Consider the following 15,518-nt stretch of genomic DNA (forward strand, 5'->3'; position numbering starts at 1 on the left):
AATGATTCATTTTCTCCAGCAGTATATTTGAGAGGAAAAATGTCAAGTGTGTTAGAGGAAAATAATCCATTTGTTGGATACCTACACTACAGTTAGTATCTTACATATACTGTTTCTTTTTAATTCTCACAGCATTCTATGAAGTAGGCTTCATAAATGAAGTTCATTTCCAAAGCTATACAAAAATACCATAGCAATAGTTATTAAGCAGTAGAACAATATTTAGCAAAATATAAAGCAACAATTCAAATACAAGCCAGTAACTATTAACCCTTGTAATAATTCATATTGTACATTATTTAAAAGACCACTTACAATTAGCTGCACAAATGCAGTTAATTAAATAATAAATATTTAATGATCTTCTACTACTGGCAAATTGTAAGTATTCTGGATTGTAGAATAGAATATAAGTTTTAAAGTCAGAAAAAGATGAAATCTACCCAGTTCCAATCACATTTGTCTATTCTACTGCCCCTACACAAATCACTCAATATCTCTTAGTATTTTTTTTTTTTTGATGGGGATTGAACCAAGGGCCTTGTACATGTGAGGCAAGCATTCTCCCAACTGGGCTCTATCCCCAGCCCTCTTAGCCTTACCTTAAATAAAAAATAGGACTATAGTGGAAATGCATTATGCATGTGTATCTGTGGTAGAATGGGAAAAAGAACTGCTAGGTTTTAAAGAATAGCCTGGCATGGTGGTACACGATTATAATACCTGTCTCAAAAACTTAAAAGGGTTGGGGATGTAGCTCAGTGGTAAAGCGTCTCTGGGTTTAATCCCCAGCACCCCAAAAAATAATAAGAAGAAAAAACTGAGTAAAGCAAAAATTGTATATAAAATTGTCTCTTCATATCTGTGGGATATATACATCAGTGGAGTCAACCAACAAAACACCAAAAATGCAGTAAGGCCTATGATGGTTGCATCTGCAAGTAACCCAGAGATCATTTAAAGTATACAAGAAGGTATATAGAAGTTATATGAAAATACTACACAACTTTATATAACAGATTTGAGCATCCAAAGATTTTAGTAACCAATCTTCCATGGATACTGAGGGATAACTGTAGTCAAAATTAACTTTGAAAATTCTTAAATCACTCAAACTATCATTTCAAAATGCCATCTCTTAAAGAATTCTATACAACTGGTTTTATTATTCATTATTTTTATAGGCAGGTTAAGCAGTAAAAACACTTGGCAGGGCATGTTTAACCCAAAGTATTCATATTTAAAACTGAAAATCATTCTTTGTAGTGACTATAATAAATCTGGGTAAGTCTCAAGTATGTATGAGGCAATGTAGTTCTCAGCTATAAGGAAACAGAAAAAGTACTTTCCTCTCAAAATAAAATATTTAAATCATAGTAACATAACTACCTGTGCTAGCTCCTAAGAAGGGGTGATGAGGGAGGGGCAAAAAAAAATTTAAAAAGGAAAAAAATTTTCAAAATAAAGGTTAAAGAATTTTCAAACAATTGTTTTATAAAGTATAATGTCATAAAGCCATGCCTTTGACATTTCAACAATGCAGATTATTAAGTCTTATTCCTTTAAATATAAAAAATTCACTAAATTATAAACAAAAGTAATTCATTTTATTCTTATCAGGCTTTTCCAACAAATAAACTTCTAATCAGAAAAAAAGGGCAGAAAAAGAGAAATTACTTGTGGTATTTACTGTGGTCTTTAACATTCATTTAACAACATGACATGCATTTATTCCATGAACATTTTTAAAGAACATTATATTGTTGGTAGATGGAGTTAAAATACACCAGAAGACCATCAATCTGTTTGTGAAGGAGAATCAACATTCATAACTGCCAAATGAATCCAAACCAAACTTGTCACAGCAGAATAACCTGAAATTGCTGGGTTATAAACCCCTCAAATGTGATCTAAATTTAAATATAGCTTTTCATTGCTTCCTATTTAGCTATAGAAATTTGACCCTTTTAAGGGCCTTTATTTCTTTAAAAAATAATTTCCCTGATTCTCCAGTTGTGACTCAGTCTGGCTATGTCTATCTGCCTTCGGCCAGGGATCAGCTTCTCTGTGGGAACTGGAAATGTGCACATACCCAAGAAGTGATGCAAGATCTGAACTTTCCACAAAGGCAATGCCAGCATCCTAGCCTTCAGATTTTTGTACTTCTTCCTAAACCAGTCACAAGGAGCTGGAATGCAAAGGAAATAGTTGTGCAGCCTCAGAGAGGGAAGTACTGCAAATTAAACATTCATTTGCCTACTTAGAATCACATTAACAGCAGTAGTTTTTAGGCCTCTAAATTTCTTTACCATTTTCTCCTCTTGTGAATTCACTTCTAACTTTGGAAGCTAAATCTGTTCATTTATTGACGGGCTGCTTAAGCTAGGACAAGGTCATGCATATACTGCTGGTTTTATTATATTACATGTAGTTCACATTGACATAGATGTGTCATATATAACAGCTCTCTGAAACAGTCTCATAATAGATTTCAAAAGCATTCTGCATTTGAACAGTTTTAGATTTAAAATAATTTATGTAACTTTTAAAATTTCTTACATACTTCTACTACACTTTCTACTTAATGCATTTTACTTAGTATTTTAAGGTATTTCTGACATACTCACAAAATTACAATCTCATGTTTAATTAAGCTCCCTTCTGCTCCTCATAGTGCCTAGCAGAGTATACAGTACACTACCATCAAATACTTACTGAAATAAGTTGAAGGAGTATGGATAGGATACCAGATCTTTGCAGTGACGGGGAAGGAAGAAGGGGGGGGGGGGGGGGGAACACGGCACAAAGTACCTTAAAAGTCTGGAGGCATTATTTTCAGTTCCCTTTTTGATTCTTACTTGCTACTGCCTCACTACTAAAAACTATTTAACCCAGTGATGCTAAAAAGTTATCTCAATTAGTTTGAGGTTTTGTGTCCATATACTTCCCCACCACCAAATCTATGTTTTACAGTTATAAAATGTATGCATGTTTCTCTTTCCATAAAAGATACATTTTATAAAAATTTGATTCACATAAAACCAATCTCAGAGACTGAGAAATAAATGGTCTTCTTTCAGCAAAATGAAGTTGTTCTTTATCCAGTGTGTGAACATTAAAGCCTTCAGATTTTGCTGCAACTTATTCATTTCTTATGTCACTCAATAAACAGATATTTACTTAGTGTCTACTATGTGCCACAAGCTTCCCTAGGTCTTTGGCTCTTAAGGACTATTTTAAATTCTCTTTAGATGAACATAATGAATTGATATAATAATTGATGGAATGGATGTTCCTTTGGAATGTGGCAAGAGCACAGGGAATGGACTACTCAAGTTAGTTTGGGAAAGATAATACTTGAACTAAGAACAGGCAGGAAGCAATTTATACTGAGCAAAGGCTAACATGTAAGTAGTAAAAAAGAAAATTTTATTTCAAATAATTTCTACTGAAATCAGTGCTCTTCCAAATTTGGTTTACCGGCCTATTGTATGCCACAAACTATTATTAGGCTATCTAAAGATGAATGAGAAAATAAAGAATAAAGTATTTAGAAACCTTTATACCAATATGACAGAGTTGAATCCAATTTTTAAAAGCTTACTTTTAGTGTTTTTAATTTGCTTCATTTAGATATTAATTTTTATTGTACTTTAAAAAAAAAATATTGGTTCCCAGGGGCTGGAGTTGTGGCTCAGTGGTAGAGCTCTTACCTAGGACGTGCAAGGCCCTGGGTTCAATCCTCAGAACCACATTAAAATAAAGGTATTGTGTCCAACTACAACTAAAAAAAATAAATATTTTAAAAATATATATATATTGGTTCCCAAAAGATTGAGAATTTGATCAAACACCAGTAGTTTGTGAAGGCTAAGTGGATTTAATTCTGACTATAATTCTCAAATTGTTCCTGTCTTTAAACTTCTTTTTAGAACTAGAGTGTATTTTTTTTAACATATCTCATTCAACTTTTTTATTATGACACGTCATTGTTCCATACCAGGAACTGTGATTTCCTGAAATATAATTGCAAATAACAAAACATTTGGAGTTTGGAAAAATAATTATGCATTAGCATGCATATTTACAAGTTCATTAATTAGATTCTCATTTTCAAAGTTTTAGAAAACTCCTTTAGAAATTAAGGAGCAGAAATATGGAAGAAAGGGGCAAGAGACTTTCCACTAAAAGGTGAATTGTAAGCTAGGAACAAGCACAAATATTTTGTGACAAACATGGAGGGTAAATACTTGGGAATGACATTGGCCAAAATATGTCATTATATTGTGTGTGTATACATGTGGAAAAACTCCTATTATGAGCAATGACTATGCAACTTTAAAAATATGGAATATCACCTTATATACATTCAAACAATTATAATAATGGCATTTTCAACAAGATTCTCCTGAAAAACAAAACTAATAATATGTAGTGGGGGATGTGAGAAAAGGAAAGAGAAAGGAGGGTATTTTAAGTAATTGGCTCACACAATATAGAGGGGCTGGCACTTTTGAAATCTGCACTGCAGGATGGCAGGCAGCAGATCCAAGGAAGAGTTGATGTCTCAAGTCTAGAGGTGCAGACAGAATACCATCTACCTGGGAGACTTCATTCTTCTATCTTAAGGTCTTCAACTGATTGCAAGAGTCTCAGACTGCTTAGCTGGCATATGATTGCAGCAAGAGTACTTGTTGGTTACCCATTCAAGTTCACTGGTTATTCCCTCCAGCAGAGCTTCCTGGCACAAGTCCCAGGTTCAATGTTCCTCTTCACTAAAGGCATGGCTCACAATCATGTAATTGTTGACTTACAGGTTGCAGAGATTCCCTCAGTTAGCACCAACACTTTTGCTCAGATATCAGTAGTAACAGCAACCAAAATTAAAATGGTCTGCGGTCCCACCGCCGGGGCCAGAGCTGTGCTCGGAGCTCCATCGTCTCGCCGCGCCCAGAACTAGAGTGTATTCTAAGAGGCTTTTCCACTGACTTCAGAAAGAACTGTACCATGTAGATTATAGTATGACTCATTTTAATTAAAGATCATACTAACGCCCTGCTATGTTGACCTAAACCTTAAGCATCTCAGTGAACTAAGCAGTAACTGGTTTACAATCTTTGGTACATATTGTCAAAAGCAGCAGGAAATAGATGATAATAGAATACTATTTAACTTAATTTTTCTGGATTTAAAGCCACTAATCCTTACCATTCTTTTGTGATGCAGACCCTGCACTTCTTTGGAATCATCTTTTTTTAAAGAATTCAAATGTGTGTAAGAAATAACACTTTGATTCACGTATAAATTCAAATAAAAATAGGCCTTCACCATCTAAAAATTTATGTTCTAAAATGGAAAACTCGGTGAATGCTCATTCCTGATGTAAGTGGGGGATTTTCTTCCATACTATGAAACTACAGCAAACTTTAATACACATAGATCATATATCAAAGGGCCCACCAATTCAAGAAATAAAAACCTCAAGTCGGTAGAGCACTTGCCTAGCATATGTGAGGCACTGGGCTCAATCCTTAGCACCACATAATAAAATAAAAGGTATTGTGTCCATCTACAACTATAAAAAAAAAAATTTAAATTCTTAAGTCATCATCTTTCACCAAAGAAATTAGATCATATGCTACTACCTCTTTACTTTGCACATAGTTCATTCCAACTAAAAATATATTCTTTCCTGTCAGTATTATTAGTAGCTTTCCTGTCAGTATTATTAGTTTTCCTTTAAAATTTCAATGAATCAGGGCACCAATACAATTTATAAAGTATAACACTATTTAGTAGGAATAATGATCGATACATAAGGTAAAACAATGAATATATAAGCAGGTAACCTCAGAGAGTTACCATATGACCCAGATGTTGCACTCGAAGGCAGAGTGTGAATTCAAGGTATAGCCAAGATAATTCAAAATATGAACATTTGTGAACAAGTTTATTGTTGACACATATCAGCATTACTCATGCCAGTCAAAATATGGAAACAGGTCAACTGGAGTATAAATTTTCAAGAGTTTTTAATTATCTTCTGTATTTCAAAAGTATCTGTCATGATATTTCCTTTTGCATCTCAAATTTTATTAATTTGAGTTCTCTCTCTCCTTTTCATTAGAGTGGTTAAAGGTTTATCAATTTTATTTATTTTTAAAAAGAACCAATTTTTTGTCAATTTTTTGAATTGTTTCCCTTTGTTTCAATTTCATTGATTTCAGCCCTGATCTTAATTATTTCCTGTCTTCTATTACTTTTGGTGTGGGTTTGTTGTTTTTTTCCTAGGGCTTTGAGATGTAGTGTGAGGTTGTATATTTGTTGACTTTTTCTTTTAAAGAATGAGTTCAATGCAATGAACTTTCCTCTTAGCATTGCCTTCAGTGTCCCATAGGTTTTTATATTTTGTATCAGAGTATCATTTCCTCTAAGGATTTTTTTTATCTCCTCCCCAATATCTTCTGTTATGCATGCATCATTCAATAGTTTATTGTTTAGTTTCCAGGTGTTGGCATAGCTTCTATTTTTTACTTTATCACCGATTTCTAATTTCATTCTATTATAGTCTAACAGAATGTACGGTAGTATCTCTATTTTTTTTTTTTTTTTTTGGTATTGGCCAAGAGTTGCTTTGTGGCATGACATATGGTCTATTTTAGAGAAGGATCAATGTGCTTTGGAGAAAAAAGTATATTCGCTTACTGATGGATGGAATAGTCCATACATGTCAGTTAAGTCTACATTACTGATTATTTAGTTTTTCTTTTGTTTAGTTTTTCTTTGGAAGATCTATCTAGTGTTGAGACAGGTGTGTTAAAGTCACCCAGTACTATTGTGTTGTGATAGTTAAAGTTTTGAGCATGTATCTCTTACAAGTTCATTTAAAAATTAAATGTATGGACTACTGTATAGTGCTATATATAACTTATCTGAAACTCTTTCGATCAGAAGTGTTTCAAATTTTTATTTTTTTCAGATTTTTGGAATATTTGCATAGACTTTATTTACCATTTTAGCATCCCTAACTCACAATCCTAAAAGTTTTTTTTGGATTTTGCAGCATTTCAGACTTTAGATTTTCGAATTAGGGATGTTAAATCTGTATACAATATAAAGCACAGAAATCTAAATTTCAGGATGAGTTTAAAAACATTAATAAACATGCTAACACTTTTACCCAAACTGCCAGGGATACACATAGTAACATTTTTGAGACAAATGGTGTCAATTACACTCACAGAAAGGAAATTAGAATCTAGTATTGACTTGGTTGCTCATTTACAGTGAGACTTTGGAACCACTGGGTTGTTTATGACACAGTCATGTTATTTACAAGCTGTGTATAATCACCCCAATATACAACGTAACAGAAATGTTATGATCTTTGTGGAAAAGTAAAAACTCTAAAGCTTCCAGAAAAAATATATTAATTAAATTCATGACACTATTAAGAAATATGACCTTAAGACAAATAACTTAGGATAAATTCTCTGGTTCTCTCTTATCTGGGACTTGAATTCAAAAAAAGAATAAACAGATGTCAGTAATTCTATCACTTCCCACAAAATCCCATAACTGACCCCACTACTGAACCATGTTGGCGAGATTTCCATCACTATATATATACCTGAGATAAAAGGAGAAAAGATTCATACTGATTCAGTTTCAGCAGTTGCAGTCCATTGTCCCTAAGACACACTGCTTTGGGCCTGTGGCAGCACAGTTTATCATGGTGGGAGCACAAAGCAAAGAAGACTGTTCGCCTCATAGCATCCAGGAAGCAGAGAGAGAAAGAAGGGGGAGGAGGGAGGAAGGAACTAGGGTCCCAATATCCCCTTCAAGGATGTTGAGAGCCACAGCCGAAGGGGCCCCAGCAAACTTCCAGCTGCCAGTTGATGATTGGCTCACAGTGGCCCCAGCAAACTTCTAGCTGCCAACTGATTGGCTCCTCTGTGGTGATGCTCATTGGGCTGTTTCCCCGCCCTTTCAGACCACGAAGCTGCTCCTTGGGGGACTTTTTTTGGCTCTGCCCACTCGACGCAGCCAATCAGCCTCAAGAGCAGGAGGAGTGGGGGAGGTTGAGAGGCTTGTGGGAAGCCTAGGGTGGCAGTTGGGCTCTGAAGGTTTTTCCCGAGGAGCTGTTTTGTTTGGCGTGTGTAGTTCTGAAAATAAAGTGTTTCTTTTGACAAGTGGCTCCTGAATTGTGCCTAGCCAGACTGCAGCAAAGGGCACACCACCAATGACCTATCTTCCTCCAACTAGGCCCTACCTCTGAGAGGCTTACCATCTCCCAGTAGGGTCACACACTGCAAACTAAGGCTTTAGCATTTGGGCTTTTGGGAGACATTAGGCAAACCACAGCATGGAGCAAGAATTGGTTATTATATTCTCACATGAGTATCAATTTTTATTAAAAATACCAATGAATATAAGAACTATAATTATGGCTACAGCTAAAAGTCTTTATTTATGCCATAATGATGTAGCCTTATAACAGTGATTTGGGAGAATAATATCAGACTCTGACATGTAGTAACTGATGGTTGATAATGATAGAGCTGTTATCTTTGTAATCATTCCAGATATTACAAAGGAAATATAAATCAACATTTAAAGTGCATTGTGATAATTGCTTTGGTCATTTGTCTTTATCTTGGATGCTTCTACCTACCATATAGGTGTCAATTTCATAACTGATACCAGTGAATATGACTATGTTAACCAAACTCAGAGTTCCCATCGAAGAAATAGCACTCAATAGCTTTTTAGAGGTTATAAAACTGAGAAATTAGGTATTTTAAATGACTCTGCAATTCATCAACCTAGTAAGATACAATTTACTTCACATGTAGGCTAATATATAGATATTTGCAAATACTGAAAAGTACAATTTTCTATCCAAATAGTAATATTCCATATATGTTCACTGAATTAAACATAGAAATGTAATAAGGAATTCTTTATTTCTAGGTTTTATTTAACATGCTTTTGGTAGAAAATATTTTAAATAATCTGTAAAACTAATTCTACTTTAGTCATACACTTTTGGTGACATAATTAATATAGTGCTAAAAAAATGAAACTGTTATCATTCATTTCCTGTCATCACTATGTAACTGACATTGAACTTACCCTCCTGCTATAAACAACTAAAAAAAACAGACAAAATATGACAAACTTTTTTCAGGTATTAGATAATGGAGAGCATAGAGCTGTGATTTCTAAGAAAAGGAAAACATACCGATAAAACCTATAATAATCTCAGATTTTTAGAAAGAGACACTTTCTGACTATTGGTATAGGGAGAGGAAACCTAGGCAGTATACAAAGGTCTTAATTTGAGGAGACAGAAGTGAGACTTCAGAGACACTGGTAGAATTTTCAGAATAAGGAACAAGAAAAAAGTGAATTACACAGAGAAAAAGACCCAGAAACCTACCTACATATTCCCTTGGTTAAATTATAATTTAATAAACTTTCTGACTTCAGGGAAAGAAAACTACTAGGGAGCTATAAACTTCAAATAACTCACTTGGGACTGGAAAATACTTTAAGATCCCTTAAATCAGCCAGGCGTGGTGGTTGGTGCACACCTATAATCCCAGCAACTCAAGAGGCTGAGGGAGAATTGCAAGTTTTAGGCCAGCCTTAACAATTTAGCAAGAACTTGTTGCAATTTTTTTAATTAGCTCAGGGGCAAAGTGCCTCTGGGTTCAATCCCCATATTTACCCCCACCGCGCACGCGCGAGCGCGCGCACACACCAAAAAAAAAAATCCCTCAAATCAAAAATGAAGTGACTTTATTGACCACTCAGAACATTCTGTATCTGTTATGGTTTGAATATGATGTGTCCCCCAAAAACACATGTGAGACAATGCAAGAAATTTTAGAAGAGAAATGATTGGGTTGTGAGAGCCTTATAACCCCATCAGTGAATTAATCCCTGACGGGATTAACAGAGTGGTAACTAGAGGCGGGTGGAGTGTAGCTGGAGGTAGTAATTAATTGGGGGTGTGGCTCTGGGGTATATATTTTATATCTGGAGCTGGAATCTCTGTTTCTTGACCACCATCATGTGAGCTGTTTTCCTCTGCCACACACTCTGCCTTGATGTTCTGCCTCACTTGAGCCCCAAGGAATGGAGCCAGCCTTCTCTGGACTAAGAACTCTGAAACCATGAGACCTCAAATAAACTTTTCCTCCCCTACAGTTGTGCCAGTTAGCTTTTTCACTGCTGTGAGTAAAGGATCTAAGTAAAATAGCATCTATCCCCCAAAAGGTTTACATGTGAGTAGTAAGACTAAATTAGGCATTGAAAAATTGAACATGAAGATATAGAAGAGTACTTCAGATCTACTCTTAATAAAGCTTCAGTCAAGACTTAAGTTTAACTCTCAGGAAATCTGACAATTATAATGACAGATAACAAATACCAACATCATCATTATAATATCAATAATGTCTATCATTCAATCAAAAACTATAACCCGGGCTGGGATTGTGGCTGAGCAGTAGAGTGCTCACTTAGCATGGGCAGGACCTGGGTTCGATTCTCAACACCACATAAAAATAAAGGCATTGTGTTGTGTCCATCTACAAAAAAGATTCATTCTCTTTCTCTCTCATTTATTTTTTATTTTATTTTTTATTAGTTACACATGACAATACAATGATCTTGACAATTCATACATTTGAATCAAATGGGGTATAATTTCTCATTTTTCTATTGTACAGGTTGCAGAATCACATTGGTCATACAGTCACGTATATACATACAGCAATAATGATGTTTATTGTATTCTGCTTCCCTTCCTATCCCCTCTTCCCCTCCCCTCACTTCTCTCTACCCAATCTAATGTGACATATTTCCCCCCCCTCATAACAGCATACATGTATTCTGTATAACGATGAGGGTCTCCTTCCATCTTCCATGCAATTCCCCTTCTCCTTCCTTTTCCTTCCCATCTCTCTTCCCTTCTTAAACATCACATGCAGGGGAACAAGTAATAGAATAACTGTTAAATCAATTATTTAATGCTAAATGAAGTTAGCCAATCCCTAAAAAACAAATGCCAAATGTCTTCTCTGATATAAGGGAGTGACTCAAAATGGGATAGGGAGGAGAGCATGAGAAGATTACCTCTCTCTCCTTAAAAAAAAAAAAAAAAAAAAAAAAAACCATGTAAATAAGTAGGAAAATATAAACCATAACCAGAAAGAAATCATTCAGTAGTACAGTAACAAATGATAGGCATAATGTAATTAGCAAAGACAATAAAATAGCTATTATAAGCATGTTTGAGGATTTAAAAGAAGATATGATAATAACAAAGAAGTGGAATATATTTTTAAAAGAAGTGAAATTATAACTGAAATATATAGTCTTTTTTTTTTTTTTTGATACCAGGATTGAACCCAGGGGGCACCTAACTACTGACCCACACATCCCCAACCCTTTTTTCTTTAATTTATAAGCAAGGTCTTGCTGAGTTGCTTAGGCCCTCACTAAATTGCTAAGGCTGGCTTTGAACTCGTGATCCTCCTTCCTCAGCCTCCCAAGCTTCTGGGATTATACATGTATGCCACCACAACCAGCTAAACAGTATGAAAAATTTTACTTCATAGTCAGAACCAGATGACTGCATACCTCAAAAGGAAATGTTGGTGAACATGAAGATACAACAACTAAAAATATGTCGAATGAAAAACAGAGGGGGGGCGGGGGTAAAAGGACTGAAACAAAGACCAGTGGTCTGTGGGAGGTTAATAAGCAATCTGGGAAGGAAAGAATAATGAGGGAGGGTAGATGAATATACTAAAAATGAAATGATGGAATTGTTTTGAAATATAAACTAAATATTCACAAAACAACAAAGCCCAAGCAAGATGAAACAAAGGAAATCAAAGACACATAATAAGTAAAATGCTAAAAACTAGTTGTTAAGAAAAAATTAAGAAAAACAAACAGAAGAGGGTAAACATCACATGCAGGAAAACAAGTAATAGAATAACTGTTGAATCAAGCTTCAAGATGATAGAACAACACTTTCAATATGCACAAAGGATCAAATTCTATACTTAGTAAAAAAAAAAAAAACCTTTAAAAGTTAAAAAGACACTTTTTGAACTGCAACTGTAATGCACTAATAAAAATATACAAAAGGTACTTTTTTAAAAATCTGAGTAAATTCATTGCCAACAGACTTCCTGAGAAAGCAAAAACAAAAAATAAACAGAAGCAAAAAATAATAGTAATTAGGAGTAGAAATCATGGAACTGAAAACAAAAGAACTAGAGGGAAAAAAAAAAAAAAAAATCAACCAAGCCAGAAGCTGGTTCTTTGAATGGAACTACAAATAAATCTCTATCCAGGATAACCAAAATAAAAAGGGAGATATATCTATGTAAAGATCAAATTAGGAGGATGTAAGATGGATATATATAGACCTATATAGATAGATCTATGTAGAGACAGATTTATATATATATAATAAATGAGACACCGAAATTGATACAAATGACTTTCTTCCCTCCTTTCTAAAAAATATTTTTTTATTTTTAAGTGGTCACAATATCTTTATTTTTCATTTATGTGGTGCTGAAGATCGAACTCAGTGCCTCAAGCATGCTAGGCAATCAGTCTACCACTGAGCCATAACCTCAGTCTGAAAGTCATCATTATTGATCAAATAGATATATAGAACTAATAGATGAATGTTACAAACAACTCTTTGCCCACAAAATCGATAAATGAAAAAAAAAAACTGGAAAGACATAATGTACCAAGTCTGCACAAAAAGGAAATAGATAACCTTAATAGCCCTATGTTATTTAAAGGCAATAATCAATAATCTTAAAAAAAAAAAGAGCACCAGTTATAATTTCAATGGTGAATTCTACAAAATATTTAGAAAACAGTAACAATTCTCCATAATATTTATTAGTAGATAACAGAAGCAGAAATATTTTATGAAGCCAGTACCACCTTAATATCAAAACCAGATAGAAAAACTTCAGAGCAACATCTCTCATAAAGATCAACAAAATAATATTCAATCAAATACAATATTTAAAATAAATTCTGTATATCACAACCAAAAGGTATGCAAGATGGGTTCAACATTTGAAATCAATGAATGTAATTCATTATATGAAGATGATGAAGAAAATTATAGTTAGAATGCAAAAAGCTGAAAAAAGTCTAATACCCATTCATAACTTCATATGTTTCTTTATTTTTGCTACTGGGGATGGAATCCAAGGACACTTAACCATTAAGCTATATCCCCAAACCCTTTTTATTATTTCCATAGAGGGTCTCACTTAACTGCTTAGGTCTTGCTAATTTGCTGAGGCTGGCTTTGACCTTCCAATCCTCCTGCCTCAGCCTTCTGGTAGCTGGGATTATAGGCCTGGGCCACTAGGCCGGCTCCTATTCATAACTTTTCCTTTTTAATAATTCATGATTGTTTTATCATTTCCTTTTTTTTTTTTTTTAACATACCGGGATTGAACCCAGAGGTGCTCAACCACTGAGCCACATGACCAGTCCTCTCCATTCCCAATATTGAGACAGGGCCTCACCACATTGCCTAGGGCCTGAATTGCTGAGGTTGGCCTCAAAACCACAAACCTCTTGCCTCAGTTTCTAAAGTTGCTAACATTACAGGCATGTACCACATGCCTGGCAGTAAATGTTGTTTTAGAACTCACTGGGTTTAGATATAAAAGGGCCAGGGAGACTAAAGTCCACTGGGCTCATAGAACAGATGATGGTTTGTAAATGGTTCTCTTTGGAGTCAAAATAGAGAAGAGTTGTGACAGTCTGTCCAGGTGTGCTGGCAGATATCAGTCTTCTCCTGAGGTAGGAGCTGAGTTGGTGAGAGCTTGGAGGCATTTCTTCTTTGGCAGGTTTAGATTTGGAGCAGGTAAGGGAAGTTTACAGAATGTCCCTCCTGCACTAGGAGGGAAAGGAAGTAAGAGGAACCTTGATTCTGAAGCAGGCCCTTTTAAATGATTTATTATGGGGTGGGGCAGGGGTAGGAGAGATGAAGAGGGAATATAGCTCTGTGGTAAAACCCTTGCTTAGCATGCAGGAGGCCCTGGGTCCAATTCCCAGCACCTGAGGAGAAAAATGACAACAAAAATACCCCTTAAAAAGCCCCAATTGGAGTGAGTCATGCTGGTACATGCCTGCAATCCCAGTGCCTCAGGAGCCTGTGGAGGAAGTCAATGGATACTATTCAGCAGAAGAAAGGAATGAGCTATTAACAAACAAAGACATAAATCTAAAGTATATAATACTAAATGAAAGAAGCCAGTTTGAGAAGAATACACACACACACACACAAAATGATAGCAATTAGATTCTAGAAAAAAACAAAACTAGAGAAAGTAAACAGATCGGGGGCAGAATGTGACAAAACAATCTATCTCCAATGGAAGTGTGTGGAATAGTCTCACTCAAAGCAGTGAGGGGAAAAGGTTCTATCCTAAGAAGTTCTGGAAATGAATGCAGTCTATAAGACTAAAAGTAAATTATATATGCAAGTTCCATACTCTAGTGATGGAGTTATTTCCCACAGGAATATGAATTAACAATTCTGAAACCACTACATATAATGAAATTTAAAAAACTAAGTAAATGTGTGTGTTGAATGGTGGGAACCAGGTTCCTCATTGTTGAAGTGGAAGTTATCAAAGAAAGCCAGGAGAATGATATGTGTGGTAACAGACTACTGTTGGAGACATTGATATAAACTCATGTTTAGTTGATACAGAAACAGATGGTTACATACAAAAATATTTACTAATATGTGTACATAGAAGAGCTCAGTGTATACATATTTATTTCCTTGCTCTATTAGCTGAGAGACTAGAAGCAACAATGCCCTAGTATAAACAAACATGCCTACTGCCCAGATTCTGATTTTATAGAATTCTCCAATATAAGGAACCAGAGCTCTTTAGAGAAAATGCTGATTCTAGAACTGGGGCAAGAAATATATAAGATGGAAATACATAAGATGGGTCGGTAGTGCTGATGTTGGCAGCACATACACTAAAATCAGAAAAATACAGAGAAGATTGGCATGGCCTCTACACAAGGATGACACAAAAATTCCTAAAACATCTGTATTTTTTAGAAGAAAGGATCCTGAAACCTTTTACTATATACAAATGATAAATGTATGAGGAGATACAATGCTTAACCTGACTAACATTATGCATGTAAATATGTACTGAAATATGGTATGGTACCCCATTAATAGATATGATTTTTATGTTTTTATATATCAGCTAAACTAAAAATAAACAAGATGGGCCTAGAAGATCTTTTAGCACTAGAAAGGACACATTCAAACAAAAGCACAATGACAGAGTATGTCTAAGGAACAAAGATACAACTGAAAGAACTCTTAATAGTCAAAGATAGGACAATGTGAGTATAACAAAATATACAAAGTACTATTGGGTAATAAATCAAAGTATAAGAAATATTCATGAATACAT

At 34.8% G+C, this 15,518-nt stretch overlaps 1 protein-coding gene and 1 non-coding gene across 5 annotated transcripts in view; one reads left to right on the forward strand and one right to left on the reverse strand.

Moving 5' to 3' along the window:
* Rasal2 (RAS protein activator like 2) overlaps positions 1 to 15,518 on the reverse strand; it is a 348,110-nt gene that overhangs the window by 252,011 nt on the left and 80,581 nt on the right. The gene's annotated exons all lie outside the window — the stretch shown is intronic.
* LOC143379771 (U6 spliceosomal RNA) lies at positions 15,043 to 15,149 on the forward strand. Its single transcript, XR_013088549.1, has one exon. It is a non-coding gene; the product is annotated as a U6 spliceosomal RNA (small nuclear RNA).

Source organism: Callospermophilus lateralis, chromosome 13, assembly GCF_048772815.1.
Source record: "Callospermophilus lateralis isolate mCalLat2 chromosome 13, mCalLat2.hap1, whole genome shotgun sequence".
Taxonomy (NCBI): domain Eukaryota; kingdom Metazoa; phylum Chordata; class Mammalia; order Rodentia; family Sciuridae; genus Callospermophilus; species Callospermophilus lateralis.